Below are 14,843 nucleotides of genomic sequence, written 5' to 3' on the forward strand. Positions count from 1 at the left end.
CCTCCATAAGGAGGTAGGTAACCCTTATCCTTATTGTTATTTACTAGATGTGTATCCCAGTGATCTACCGAGGCGCCCTCGTGACAGGGGGGGTTAACCGTTACAGGATTTCATAGGGATCGTCTCTATTCGATACTTAGGGATATTGAATAATCTAACTTCCTACAAGAGCATGGACATAGAGGGTAGAAACTTAGCAATCTATGTAGTATCTCCTAGTATTACAATGAAACCGAAATCCTAGAATCCATCTCCCGAAGCTCATTCCATCCAAGATCAGTTCTTTCTCTTTCTCTCATCCTTCTCTTTCCCTTTTCAATCACCCTCGTTAGTTTGCAAATGCCAAAGCCAGCTTTCGACCGTCTAGATAACTTACCTTGCGACATCTCTAGTGCTTAATCAACAGTCCCTGTGGATTCGATATTTTTATTACTGACGATGAAATCGTACACTTGAAGTTGCGTAACAAGTTTTTGGCGCCGTTGCCGGGGACTGTTCGCATTAACATTAGTAGATTAGCAATTTAGTTAATCTAGACTTGTGAATAATTTTTTGTTTTTCCATTTTCATAACTCAAAAAAAAAAATCTACATTTCCTTTCTTGTCTTTAAATTCTGCATTTATTTTTTTTTCACATAGCCCTTTACTTCTTGTCTTTCATGTTTTTTTCTTCCTTTTTTTTTCTTCTCATAAATATTTTTTCTTAGATACCATGAGCGTTAACATGTCAAGCAGGTCCTTAAGAGATTTCTCTGCACCCATTTCTACAAGATTTTTATCTCCCATTGTGTAGCCTCATATTGAAGCAGAAAGTTTCCAACTAGACCGAGAGTTAATTTCCATGATACAAGGTCATAAATTTGGAGAAGTATCAGAAAGTCCTTATCTGCACCTTGAGAGATTTTTAGAGCTTTGTGATACGGTGGACTATGAAGGAATGTCAGCAGATGCAGTTCGATTTGTAAAATACCGAAAAATGGTGAATAATGATAAGAGAATTTTTCGAAAATTTTATAAAATTTTTCGAAGACCGTATGGACGTGCTTACGTGGATAAAAATGGGGCCCAGAAAAGCCTGTTTAGGCTACCCCATTTAAGCGAGGAAATGTTTATATTTATATTTCCTTTTTCTTTTATTTTCTTTATTTTCTTCGTTTCTTTTCTTCACCTGCCGAAGCTCTTCCCCGAGCCTCATCTCTCGGGCCCGACGCCTGCCCTAACTGCCACTTTCCCTCTTGCTCTCTTCTGCCGACGCTGACTTCACAGCCGGCGCCGACTCCGATCGTCTCCTTCCCTCTCTTCATGGATACCAGGAACCCAGCGCCACTCTCCTCTGCCGACAGCCGCCCTCGCAGAGCGATCCCGACGCCGCAGTTTTTGCGCCAAGCAGCAGTGTCGCCGGCCAATTTCTCCTCAGCCCTAGCATCGTCGTCGGCTACTCCTCCGAGGAGTGCTCTAGCGCCGGCAGCCAACCCCTCCTTTCCTTTTTCCTCCGATCGCCGGGCAATCTGCCCTACACGGGCTGATCTGCGGCCAAGTGCAAGGAATCTAAGCCTTATTTTTTATCCTCCCGTGCCCTAGGCTCCTCCTTCTATTAAGTCTCCGGCAGAGAGGAAGAACTTGGCTGCATTTCAGGTAAGGCATATTTGGTATTAGGTTTTTGACTGGGATGTTGACACATAGAGAGTAGTGGTTCTTTGCAGTGTCGGCAACAAATCTGTGGTCGTAATAGTTCCGGCAAGCAATTTTCGTCAGCAACTCTAGTTGGCAATGGACCAACAGGAGAGGTTCCGGATTGAGGGTAAGGAGTTATTTGTTTCTTGCTGTAGCTTAAAATCCAAATTTGAGGATGTAAATATTATGAATTTGGATTAGTTGATTTGGGAATTATTATGTTAGCAGGAAAAGAGTGGACAACAGTAGATCATCTTTTGATGGTGAAACCCTTTCAGTCGTGAGCCACCATTTAGCTACGACAAATTTGGTGAGTTTGTAGGATGATAAGGGTTCATGGATTTAGTTAAATTTAATTGGACCAACGAGAATGGATTCCTAATCAGATTAGGGTTAAGTTAACTATTTGGTTCATGATATATTTAGCTCACTAGTTCATATTTGACCTAGTTGTACCATGTGTTATGTGTTTGCAGGACTTTGTTTGGAGGCAAACGTCTCGCTATAAGATTTATTGCGATACAGACTACGTATAAAGGCGGGTACCTCTTGACTTATCTTTTATGATATTGTCAATTGGATATGCATAGTATTTTATAGCTACAAGCAATGATCATGTTTGCCTTTGGTATGTCACGGTTTGATACCCATAGCATGTTCTGTTTTTGTCGCTTGTTATGTATCCATGTTTATACCTCGTGAATATTGCCATGAGTACCTTAGTTCCTAGAGTAAGTGACATACCATGCTTTACTGAGTTTAGGACTAGATTCTGGATTTTTATTATCTGACATGTGTATCTATATTTTTTATGTCATACCTGATCTGTGTACCTAGACCTTTTGCTTTGATCCATGTACATTGTTGGTACATATTTTATGGAGGTGGATATGTTCAGGAGCTAGGTTGTTATACCATAGAGGACCTGTATACCCTAGATCTGTGGATTTGACTTACTTGTACTAGGGTACACATTTTTATATATATATGTGGATTTGGTTCAGGATATTGTCATGCTTAGTTTCATGCACCATTCGCATGATTGCATGCTGCGTGATAGGTTGCTCCATTATTGTAGAGCATATCGCTAGTTTCATCACTGTTCGGTGCTCCGTTGTTCGCTCATGGGTAGCGTGACGCAACGTGGTATCACGTCAGTTTTGCTCTGTTCGGTGCTCCGTTGGTCCGCTCATGGGTAGTGTGACGCAGCGTGGTAGCACGTCAGGGATCCCTCCCCGTCATGGTGTACCGGGAGATGAGAGCATTGCGCTCCCCCATTTATGATTTGGGGTAGGAGTATGTGTGTACTCTGACAGCATCCCGTCTATTCGGTCACTCATCAGGAGCAGTGACGTCAGAGTGCATAGTTGTCACAGCCCTACCCACTCAGTCTCACCATTGTGTGTGAGATGACTGACTGGCGTCAGGGGTGACCATGTCATTGGCACCATATGCATTTATTGCATTTATTTGCTTGCGTTTGTTGCACTTATATGCTGCATTTTGGTGGATGCATTTGTTTGACATACATACAGGAGGCATATTGTGTATCTGGTTTGACGACCCTTTTGTTCTGGATAGGAGTTCCTGGTGAGTACAGTTTCCTCAGTTATCTTCCAGTTTGCATATTTCCTATATATGATTAGGAAGCTGTATTCCATGTTTATTGCTGTTAGATATATCTTACTAGGCATGTCTATTGGTATTCGCTGAGTTGTTGAACTCACCCCCGTGGACACTATCTTTTTCAGGTACCAGGTTGGTTATGATGTCGCTTGGAGTATCCTGTCTGCTGGTCCCCACGTCACCTCAGAAGATCTATCGGTTTCATTTATGTTTTGTTTGTTTTATGTGTCAGTGTGTTTAGTTTGTGCTCCGGTTTTGTTTCTGGAGTTTTGAAGTTGTTATGTGGTATTTTGTATTATTGTTGGTTGTGTAAGCCTAGCCGGCTAGCAGTTTTGTGTTTGGTTTGTATTTTGGTTTCTGTCATTTTCCGTTGTGTTTTGGTTTTGGTACAGCCGAGTGGGCTGCTTTACATATAACTGCGTGGTTGTGTTTTTATTGTATCAGCCGAGTAGGCTGTATTATAAACTGCGTGGTTGTGTGTATATTCCAGCCGCCTGTGGCTGATGTATATTATGTCTGTAGAAATGCTTCAGATTATCACCAGTACAGGGGAGGTGCTGCCGAAATTTCTTCGGACAGGGACTCCCCCGGGGCGTGACACGATTGATGGCATTTCCTTTCAGTATCAAGGATAAAGCAAGGACTTGGTTATATTCTCTTCGTCCTCAAAGCATCACAAGTTGGGAACAATTGGAGCAGCAATTTCTGAATCATTTTTTCCCTCCAAGCAGAACAATCTACATGAGGAGTTGCATCACAAATTTTGTTCAAGCAAATGGGGAATCTTTATTTGAAGCATGGGACATATTCAAGAGTCTACAAAGGCAGTGCCCTCACCATGGCTTGGAGAAATAGTTGATTCTACACATATTCTATAGGGGAATTTCTTTTTCAGATAAGTGTTTGTTAGATTCATCAGTTGGAGCTTCATTTATGGACAAGAGTATAGAAGAAGCTTATACATTAATTGATCAGGTGACATTGAACCTCCATGGATGGTCGAGAAAAAGTTGGATGGAATCTCCCTCAGAAACTCAAGAAGTACAAGCAATATATACTAGAGAGCCTGTCAAATGAAATACAATTCAACCACCCAAGAATCTCAAAATTCGGAAGTCATAGAGTGAGGAGTTCAAACATTTGGGGGCAAAGATTGAGAGCATAGTTTCAAAATGGTTCAAAGAAGATCCCCCTCTTACACAAATAAGATCTAGTGAAAAATGTAATGATAGTAAGTTGAGGAGCGACAAGAATCATGAAGAACTTCTGAAAAATGACTTGTATAGAATTGAGGAGAAGAACAATAGAAGACCATATGAACTCAATTCCATTATTTCAGGAGGTTCCCAAATGCCACAAGTACCTTTCCCTCAACGATTGATCAGACCATCACTAGACAAGCAATTTAAACCTCAGCCATATGCTCAACCATTCCAAAAACTTTCACTAAGGATTCCTTTTCCACAAAGGCTAGTGAGGGCTAACGAAGATAAAGAGCTTGGAAAATTCTGTGATACAAAAATGCTTGAGTGTAGATTTCTGGATGTATATGAAGATGAGGACTCTTCAGATGAGGATTGTGATAATAATGCAGTGGATAACAAGTTTTCATATCTTCCTCCAGATTTTACAGGATGTTATAGTGACATTGAATTTTCAGATGATGAATGTATTGAGGTAGATCAACGTAAAAATGCAAATGAAGTCAATGATCCTCCTATAGTTGATTCTCTTGTTGAAGATATAGACGTTGGTTTATTTTTTGACGCTTGTGTTGATAATGATGATTTGGAAGGAAGTGTAGGGAGCTGTGGTGTGGAAACAACATCTCAAGAATCACCTCCTTCATCCACACAACCTTTAGAGATTATGAGAGTTGCAAGAATTGAACATGTTGTGGATCCATGTGTAGGGACTTGTGCAGAGTTAGCAGAGTCTCAAGAATCATCATCTTTGGAAGTACCAACACCAGAGCCAGAGCCAGAGCTAGAACCATCATTTGATTCAAAGGAAGGCACATCCACATGTTTAGAAATTTCAGGTACCTCTCAGCAAAGTAAGGTTAGTATTTCTTGTGATCTTTTGGAAAATTTTATAGAGGTACCTGCCATTGACTTTGTTGGATGTGATTCAGTTTTTATTTCTTATTATGCTTATCTTAACATGATTATGGCTCTATCTTATCTAAAACGTTTGCGGGAGATTTATATTTTCTTTGCATGTGCAGATTTTCATGGAGCCTATAATTGGAAGCTCGATCTGAACCGTTTTCGGCCTCCTGATAGAATTTCCAAGAAGACGAAGATGGAGAGAGCGATACTTCACTTCTTAACTCCAACATTGAAAGCTCTCTCTATAATAAGAGCCCTTGGTAAGAGGGTTCTAAAATATCTTACCCCTCCAAGAGCGAGATTTCGATGAATCTAATGAGTTGGTCGAGCTAATGACCTTAAACAAGCGCTTCTTGGGAGGCAACCCAAGTTCATTTTCTTTGTTTTTATTCATGTCTTTAATTCTTTCTAGTTTCATTTCTTTTTTAATAATTCATACCCTCTACTTAATTTTTCTTGTCTATCATTCTTTTTATAGATTTCAAAGTTGTGGAGGAACATGAGCACCGGATAGAGGAGCATCTTGATGCACATGAATGTCAACCTTTTGAATTTCATCAACTTCTCTAAACTTCATAAATTTCCTTCACATTACATTTCTAGCTTTCATCGGGACGATGAAAAGTTTAAGTCTGGGGGGATGCATTAGAATGCATTTAGTTTAGTTCAACTTTTGCTTATTTCTTTTTTGCATAATAAAATTTTTACTAGTTGCATCCTACGTCATATTATGATTGTTTGTTCCTTAATGAAAAATACTAGTTATTCTAGATTTTATGTGGTTCATGTGTTACTTATGTTTAGTGATATATCTTTTTCTATCTTTGATAGCATGAAGTGAGCAATGCTTTTACTATAAGAGTTTAAGTATTAGCCTTGTTTTAGGATCTTTATACACTATGCCCATTTTTGATGGTTGATAACTCTAAAATAGTCATGATTCATAGAATTGGACTAGTACTTGTGCTTCTATGGTGACCTCTCAACTACATTTTTGTTACTCGATAAACTCAGATCATGTAAGCTCATTTGGAAAAAATTAGTCCCAAAATTTTTTTTGAAAGTTTGTTCAAGTTTGGTACTTTGCAAACATTCAAAAATAAAAAAAAATGAATGAAAAAAAAATAAGGGATAAAAAAATTTGTTGTCGTGAGTGGAAACTAGCAATTCACCCCTTTGAGACCGAGTTAGGTTACTGGGGAAATGAATGCTATGTTTCTCTTGATACCGAGTATTCCTTTGAGACCTTGTGTAGACGATGCATAGCATTTTTGAGGGGAACGAACCTTGCATGTGGCAAGTAAGTGCCTATCGCCGGAAGCATAAGGAACACAATTTTATGATGACTTGACTAGACTTAGGGATTGAAACTTGATAAATCTAGGCCACCTTTGCACTGAGCATGGAGGACTACTACTTAGGTTATACTTAAATTACTTTTGTATCTTGCTCACCAATGAAATCATTTGATAGAATTAGATTGACTTGCTAGAAATTATGATGCACTATCTAACCACATGAATCTAGATCGTGGGTTTTGCTTGAGGACAAGCAAAGGTTTAAGTCTGGAGGTGTGATGTGCGCAAATATTATGATCATTTACGCATGTTTTAGCGCACATTCACGTACTTTATTCATATATATTCGTTGCATGATTGCCTCTTTCATCTTGTATTCATTATATATATTCTTTTGTTCGGATATCTGCTCTTTGTTTAGTTTTGTGTTGACAGGGATGACTTTCGGAGCAAAAACGGTGATTATCTAGGCACCAAAACAAGCCAAAGAACACGGCCCTGCAACACACGACCGTGTGACCAGACAGAAGGGAGCAGTGCACGGCCGTGCACCCTTGCACGACCGTGTGACCATGGCAGAGGCGAAGCAGTGCATGGCTGTGCACCCATGCACGGCCGTACGACCATGGCAGAGGCAAAGCAGCACACGACCGTGCATCATTGCACGACCGTGTCACCCCAGGCCGAGATAAAGGAATGCCCGGCCATGCATCCTTGCACGGCCGTGCCTCAGGGAGCAGAAGCCAGAGACCACACGGCCATGCCAATCGGCACAGCCGTACAACTTCGCCAGAAGAGAGGATGGGCATGGTCGTGCCAACCTTGCACGGTCGTGCCACGGGTCGTACGGCGCCCATACCCTAGCTTATAAAAGGGTCAAGAAACTTATTCTTGGGATCATCTTTGGTTCGGGACTTCATCCCTCCCCTTGGGGAAAGCAGTCGAGCTTCATCCACCGCCATCTCTTCACGATCCGTCCATCTCCGAAGCAAGGAAGCATCCCCAAGACATCGGAATCATCAAGCATCTCTTCTTCCTTTCCTTCTAGGGTTGTAAGTATGTTTTTCTTTATGTTCGGGGGTTATTCTTCCCCCACAATGGAGTAGACATCTTGTTCTAGGATTAGGAAGTATTTGTAATATGATAGAGATGTAGAACTATGTAGATTCGCCTTGTTTCTATTCAATGACCTGTTGATGCCTTGTTCGTGCTTGATGAGTTGCGTGTGTGCCATGTTTACATTTCTATGCTTTGATTGCCTAATGTGGAGGATTGTTGATCCCGCAAAGGGGATACCTTAGAGCGTATTGACCAAGGTACCCTAGTGACAGGGGTAATCTTTCCGGACGTCTAAGACGTTCCCTTAAAAGGAGAAACAATCTCTTAGGAACTGCTGCTCTTGTAAAGAGAGTACTCTAGATCGTATAACCGAGGGGCCCTAGTGGCAAGGGTAACCCGTTCACGGACGTCTAGGACATTCTCTTGAAGGGAGAGACAATTCCTACATAAGGAGGTAGGTAACCCTTATCCTTATTGTTATTTACTAGATGTGTATCCTAGTGATCTACCGAGGCGCCCTCGTGACAGGGGGTTAACCGTTACAAGATATCACAGGGATCGTCTCTATTCGATACTTAGGGATATTGAACAATCTAACTTCCTACAAGAGTATGGACATAGAGGGTAGAAACTAAGCAATCTATGTAGTATCTCCTAGTATTACAATGAAACTGAAATCCTAGAATCCATCTCCCGAAGCTCATTCCATCCAAGATCAGCTCTTTCTCTTTCTCTCATCCTTCTCTTTCCCTTTTCAATCACCCTCGTTAGTTTGCAAACGCCAAAGCCAGCTTTCGACCGTCTAGATAACTTACCTTGCGACATCTCTAGTGCTTAATCAACAGTCCCTATGGATTCGATATTTTTATTATTGACGATGCAACCGTACACTTGCGGTTGCGTACCATATACCTAACTACAAGCTGACTAGACATTCTATTTGCGGTTAGTATGTGTGTAAGATATCAAACCTATGCTAAGAAATCCCACTTAACTAATGTTAAAAAAATCTTTCAATATCAAAAAGGTATAATTAATGTAGGAATGTGGTACCCTAGGACAACAAACTTTGAACTTATAGGATTTTTTTTTACTCAGATTATGCTGACTATAAATTGGATAGAAAAAGTTCTAGTGAATGTTAACTCCTTGGACCATCACTTGTCAACTGGTTTAGTAGAAAATAGTACTGTGTTGCTTTGTCCACTATTGAATCAGGATATATAGTAATGGGTGAATGCGTAACACAATTATTATGAATGATGCACACATTAAAAGGCCTTAACATGGAATATAAAATGTAAAAATATTTATTAATAACATAAGTTCAATTAACTTAACTAACAATGGAGTGCATCATTCAAGAACAAAATATTTAAAATTAAATATCACTTTGTTAGGGACCACATTTCCAAAGGAGATAAAGAACTTAAATATGTTGAGTCTAAATCAAATTTGACTGACATTTTCACTAAACCACTACCAAAATCTAAGTTTAGTAATTTATGACAACAATTGGATATGTGTATTATAGAGTAGGGCTTGATGTTATTTTTCAAACATTTTTTTTAAAACAAATACACACACACACACAAACAATTATCTGTTTTTAAAACTCAACAAATTGATTGGATTTAGCGTAGGTCAGAATCCTAGAATCCATGTCCCCATAGACTTAGTAGCCTTGACATCTCACAAGCACCTAGGAATTAACTTGATTGTGTACTGTAAAACTTAGACTGGTGTGAGATACATAAGGTGTACTCGAGATTCCAGATGTAGATACAGTGCATCAACATAAACCATAGAGGGGTCTTTTTTTTTTCTAAAAAAAATTAACTACTTGTGGCTAACTTGTTCAAAGAATTAATGATCCTTATATCATACAAGTCTAAAAAAGTTAGACATTTATACAAGGATAATTTTTTTGATGATTATTTTTAAACTAAACAGTTTTTTTAATTAAAACTTTAACTTCAAACTTACCTTAAAACTAAACTTAAATTAACTTGATTCAATCTAATTAGACTCAAATTGAGCCTAATTAAACTTAACTTATAGTTTAACTAAACTTAAATTAATTAAATCTAATTAAAATTTAATTAACTTAAACTTAAAACTTATTTAAAAAATTAAAACTTAATTACCTTAAACTAAAAACTTAATTAAAACTTATGCGCCTTAGACATTATTGCTACTTTGGATTATGTTACTTTTTAGATATGCTTGTATTTTATTTTTTATTAGACTATTTTTCATCTGTTTGATTTATTTACTGGTTTCTTTTGATTATGTTTGCTTTTTTTACCTTTGGTTATCTATTGATTGTTTCCTCTTATACTCTGATTGTTTTGATGAATGTCAAATGAGGAGGATAATGAGGTAAAATAACTAAAGAAAGTTCATAAGAGAAATCATACTCATGTTGTCATTTTTCAATATTTTTTTAACTTTAACTCGAGTTGCCATTATATCAAAAAGGGAGAGATTATTGGTCTAGTTAGTTGTTATAATCAAACTTAGATTTTGATGTATGATAAAAGGTTAAAGTTAGATTATGTATGATCTAATATATTTACCAAGTATACATATTAAATGACTTGACAGGTATAGAGGACCTGATACCAGGCTGAAGTCCAGTTAGGTCAAGAGGACTTAATAACTGGTGGGAAGTCCAGATAGGTCAAGAGAGGACCTGATATCTTGTAGGATGTCCAGTTGGGTTTGCAAAATCTGATAATTAGTTAAAGTCTAGGTGTAACATCTAGTAGGAAGACCTGGTGGGTCAAGAGACTAGATGTCAAGTAAGTCAGTATATAGTAAGTTGAGGTAAGAAATTAGAGGAGAGATCTAAAGAGGATGAGTCTAATGGTATTGTAGATACTAGTCTAACTTAGATCCATTTTAGAAATCTAAGTTGAGACCAATACTAGATCCTGATCTTGGTAAAGATAGGATATAATTCATAAATTTATTTTATTTTATTATGTGCTAACTCTATTTTACATGGAATTTTATTATTTGGATTAACGAGCATTTATAGGAGTTAAATGAAAAAATAAGCCTTGAATGAATAGTTCTAGAGTCACCTTGGCTAATTGGAGGTGCCTCAACTGAGGCATTGGAGATGCCTCAGATGAATGGAGGTGCCCTAGTGAAGAAAAGATTTGAAGATGACATTTCACTAGTTGGAGGTGCCTCGGGCTGATTGGAGGTGCCTCATAGCAGACTAGAGGTGCCTTAGAGTTGATGGAGGCACCCTCAAATGGATAAAAGCTGACGATTTTAAGTTAGATCAGTGCCATTGGAGGCATCCTGGTTTGTTGGAGGTGCCTCCAATGACATTTATAAGGGGGTCTCGGCCAACACTTCAAGCATAACTTCTTTACGAGATTCCTCGATCTTTCTGTGCACTATCTTTGTGCTACTGCTGTACTATGACTCTGCTATTTCCCACTACTATAGTTAGACCAACACCAACACATGAGCTCATTCAAATTCTCCATCTTCGTGTTGGGTAACAAATTATTATTTATTTTAATTATTGCATAAGGAAGTGTATCCTATTTCACTTTCCTCTTTTTGTAATTGAGATTTTGATTGCTTAGTGGATTGCCCATCAAATACATCCCAAAAGGGTGTGGGCTTTAGAGTAGGAGTCATTGAAGACTCCAAACTAAGTAAAACTAAAAGTATACTTATTTTCCACTACATTCTATTTTATTTTATTTCCACTATTAACTTAGTTTTCTGATAAGTTTTTAAAACCAAAAAAAAGGAAGACTTTTTTTAAAAACATGATTCACCCCCTATCATATTCTATATGATCCTACAGAATGTTATTTAATTTTAAATGTCTCAATGATAATTGTCATGAAGATGGGTATAAAATACTAGATAAAGATCTTATGTCAACTTTTATATAAAATACAGAACTCTAAACATATTCTAAATATGAAATTGGGTTTTGACAAGTTAAAATGCATCCCGAGTCTATAGACTAGACTATATTCTCTTGTCCAGAAAGACACTTCTAATGGTTAGTGATGTCATTTGGACTACGAGTAGCTCCTCAAATCTTTCAAAGAAGATGGATGATATATTCATAGAAATATCTTCTTTTACTTGTGTCTATATAGATGATGTCTTAGTATTCTCCAAAATTAAGGAAGAACACTATGTACATCTTCATATGATTTTTAACTTATTTGATAAACATGGGTTAATAGTTTCTAGAAAAAAAATGAAACTAGCTACCAACCACATAGATTTTGTAGGCATAGAAATTGAATAAGGAAAATATTCTCTCCAATATCATATATCCACAAAGATACTATAATTTATTGATAAAATGGAAGATATAAAATCCCTTCAATCATTTCTAGGACTTCTAAATTATGTAAGACCTTATTTTAAAGATATTATAAAAAATAATGGTCTTCTGTATAATAAAACCTCGGCAACTAGACAAAGATATTTTGACCAGTAGGATATATATATGATAAAAATAAATTAAATCTATGGTTAACAAACTCTCAATACTTACCCTTCCTCTAGATTTTGACTATCTAGTAATTGAAATAGATGACTGTGAATCAGGATAAAGAGGAACATTATCTAGAAAAATTTCTAAATATGATCCTTAAAATTCAGAAATCATATGTAGATATGTATTAGGAAAATATAAAGTGAAAGGTCATTTGACTTCCTTAGACTATAAAATTTTAACAGTTATATATTGTTTAGAAGCTTTCATGCACTTTATATGTAGCTAAGTAGAAATTACAATAAGAATAGACTGCGAAGCCATAATGAAGTATGGTTAGTAGGTAGAAGGAACTAGAAAAGGACTTTCAACCATTTCTAGCACTTTATACTTTCTGAATTTTTGGAGCTCATACATAAAGGAGAGACTCAAGACATTTTTGGCATATCTATTATTATAACATAGAATATAGTTATCAACTTAGATGCTAGCATACTTATCCATAATGCAACGCTCCAGCTCTTTGCACAAATGAGTGTCCGTATTAAATCCTTTACTCTATACGAAAGACCAATATCCTCTATGAAGACTTCCAAACAACAGTGTATAGAGACATGATTATTACTCCCTTAACTTTAATGAATTACAATTTGCTCAATATGCTATGGATTATATAGACCTAGAGAACTAGAACATTTTTTTAGTAATGTTAGAAATCACAACAAAAGGCTGCGTTGAAATCCATCCTGAGCAATCCGTGAGCTCTTAGTTATAGTGAAATGTTACTCTATACACCCATTCGTGAGAAATCCATTAGCACCTAATATTATTTTGTTTTAGGATTTAGTATTTAGGCTAAAGGAAGTGAAAACATATTAATGCTAGGTGCTGATGGGTTCCTCACAGATGGGTGTGTAGGGTAATAAAACTCTCTCTCTCTCTCTCTCTCTCTCTCTATATATATATATATATATAGCCCTAGGTTATGATGCTGTAGAAACTATTGAGAGAACATATATTCTCATATATCTCAAGAATGAATATAAGACAAGTTGATATACAAAATATAAACCTAAGACAGATAAAGAATTATACGAGATAAAAGAAACATAAAATACAACAACAAATGCATAATAAATATATGATATATCACAATAAATATACAATAGATAAAGGATATATCCCAATAGATCCCCTCAATATGCTGGATGCGTATAGACACCAATCTTGGAGCATAGTAGATAAAGGCATGAACTAGGGAGAGGCTTGGTTAAAGCATCAGCCAACTGGTCAGAGGATAAGATATGAGAGATACAAACTTTGTTATTCTGAACCAGCTCACGAACAAAATGATAATCCAGAGTAATGTACTTCATGTGAGGATGAAACATAGGATTTGTTAGGACCCGTACGACCGGTAAGAGGGGGGTGAATTTGTTAGTTAGAGCCCTAGAGTCAATCATTTGATGATTGTTGTATGAACTCATTGTATCATATTCTTATATATATAAAGGCATTTGTTTATGGTTATTATGCTTACTTGTATTGGTGCCAAATAACTAAGTATAATAGCGTCCTTGAGTAGAAGATTCTTACCTATATCAATCGGTTAGTTGAATCGATAGTGAGATGATATAGGGAACACTACTCTTAATCATTCCTAGTCAAGTATTAGCATTCATGGACAATGTTAATGTGACGAGACTAGCATGTAGGTCAACTCGATGACTTGATCTCACAAGTCATGGATATAGAGATATCAAGTTGGCACATGGGTATGCATTGGATAATGTATACTGAATGACCCACCATGAGAAAGTATCATGGATCGTTATATGAGTGTCATATACTTTCTCATGTGGCTATTAGTATGACTATTAGTCCTTGGACCTGAAGGCACCATGGTTCCCTACATAAGGAGTTACATACTTTGACTTCGTCAAACATCACCCGTAACTGGGTGGACTATAAAGGCGATTACTGGGTATGTAACAAATTATGCAGAGGGATATGAGTGATGTAGATGGAATCTATCCCTCCTATATGACGGGAGAGACATCGATATTCTTGATAAAGTGAGACCACTAAGTGCATGGTCATGCCCAAATGAGTCAATATGAGATGTTGAGCTCATTTGATTAAGTGAGTCTACTTGGGATTCAAGATTTAGATTGATTAGAGGATGACACGGTCTATGCCTCACATTGATCGATCTAGATGTCAAGGATAGAAGGACACTTGTCATATATTGTGAAGAATCACAATTAGTAGTCACAAGGTGATGTTGGATCTCAACATTCTTATAACTTGGGTAGTAATGATGTGTTGCTAGATACCGCTCATTACTTATGCTTCTAAATGGATTTAGGAGCATTGCCAATGTTATAAGAACCTATAGGGTCACACACAAAGGGCAATTAGATGGAGATTAGGTTCATTTGATGAACCTAAAGGATTAGGTCCATGTGATGAACCAAATTGGATTAAGAGTAATCCAAAGTAAACTAATTGAGTTGGACTCAATTTGGTTCATGTGTTAAATGAGTCTAATTTGGATTTAGACTCATTGAGCCAATTTAATTCAATGAA

At 37.2% G+C, this 14,843-nt stretch overlaps 1 non-coding gene across 1 annotated transcript; it reads right to left on the minus strand.

Moving 5' to 3' along the window:
- Window positions 1-4,039: 4,039 nt before the first annotated feature.
- Window positions 4,040-4,145, minus strand: LOC121994081. The gene has a single exon (XR_006115577.1). It is a non-coding gene; the product is annotated as a small nucleolar RNA R71 (small nucleolar RNA).
- Between the last annotated feature and the right edge of the window lie 10,698 nt (window positions 4,146-14,843).

Source organism: Zingiber officinale, chromosome 1B (genome assembly GCF_018446385.1).
Source record: "Zingiber officinale cultivar Zhangliang chromosome 1B, Zo_v1.1, whole genome shotgun sequence".
Taxonomy (NCBI): Eukaryota; Viridiplantae; Streptophyta; class Magnoliopsida; order Zingiberales; family Zingiberaceae; genus Zingiber; species Zingiber officinale.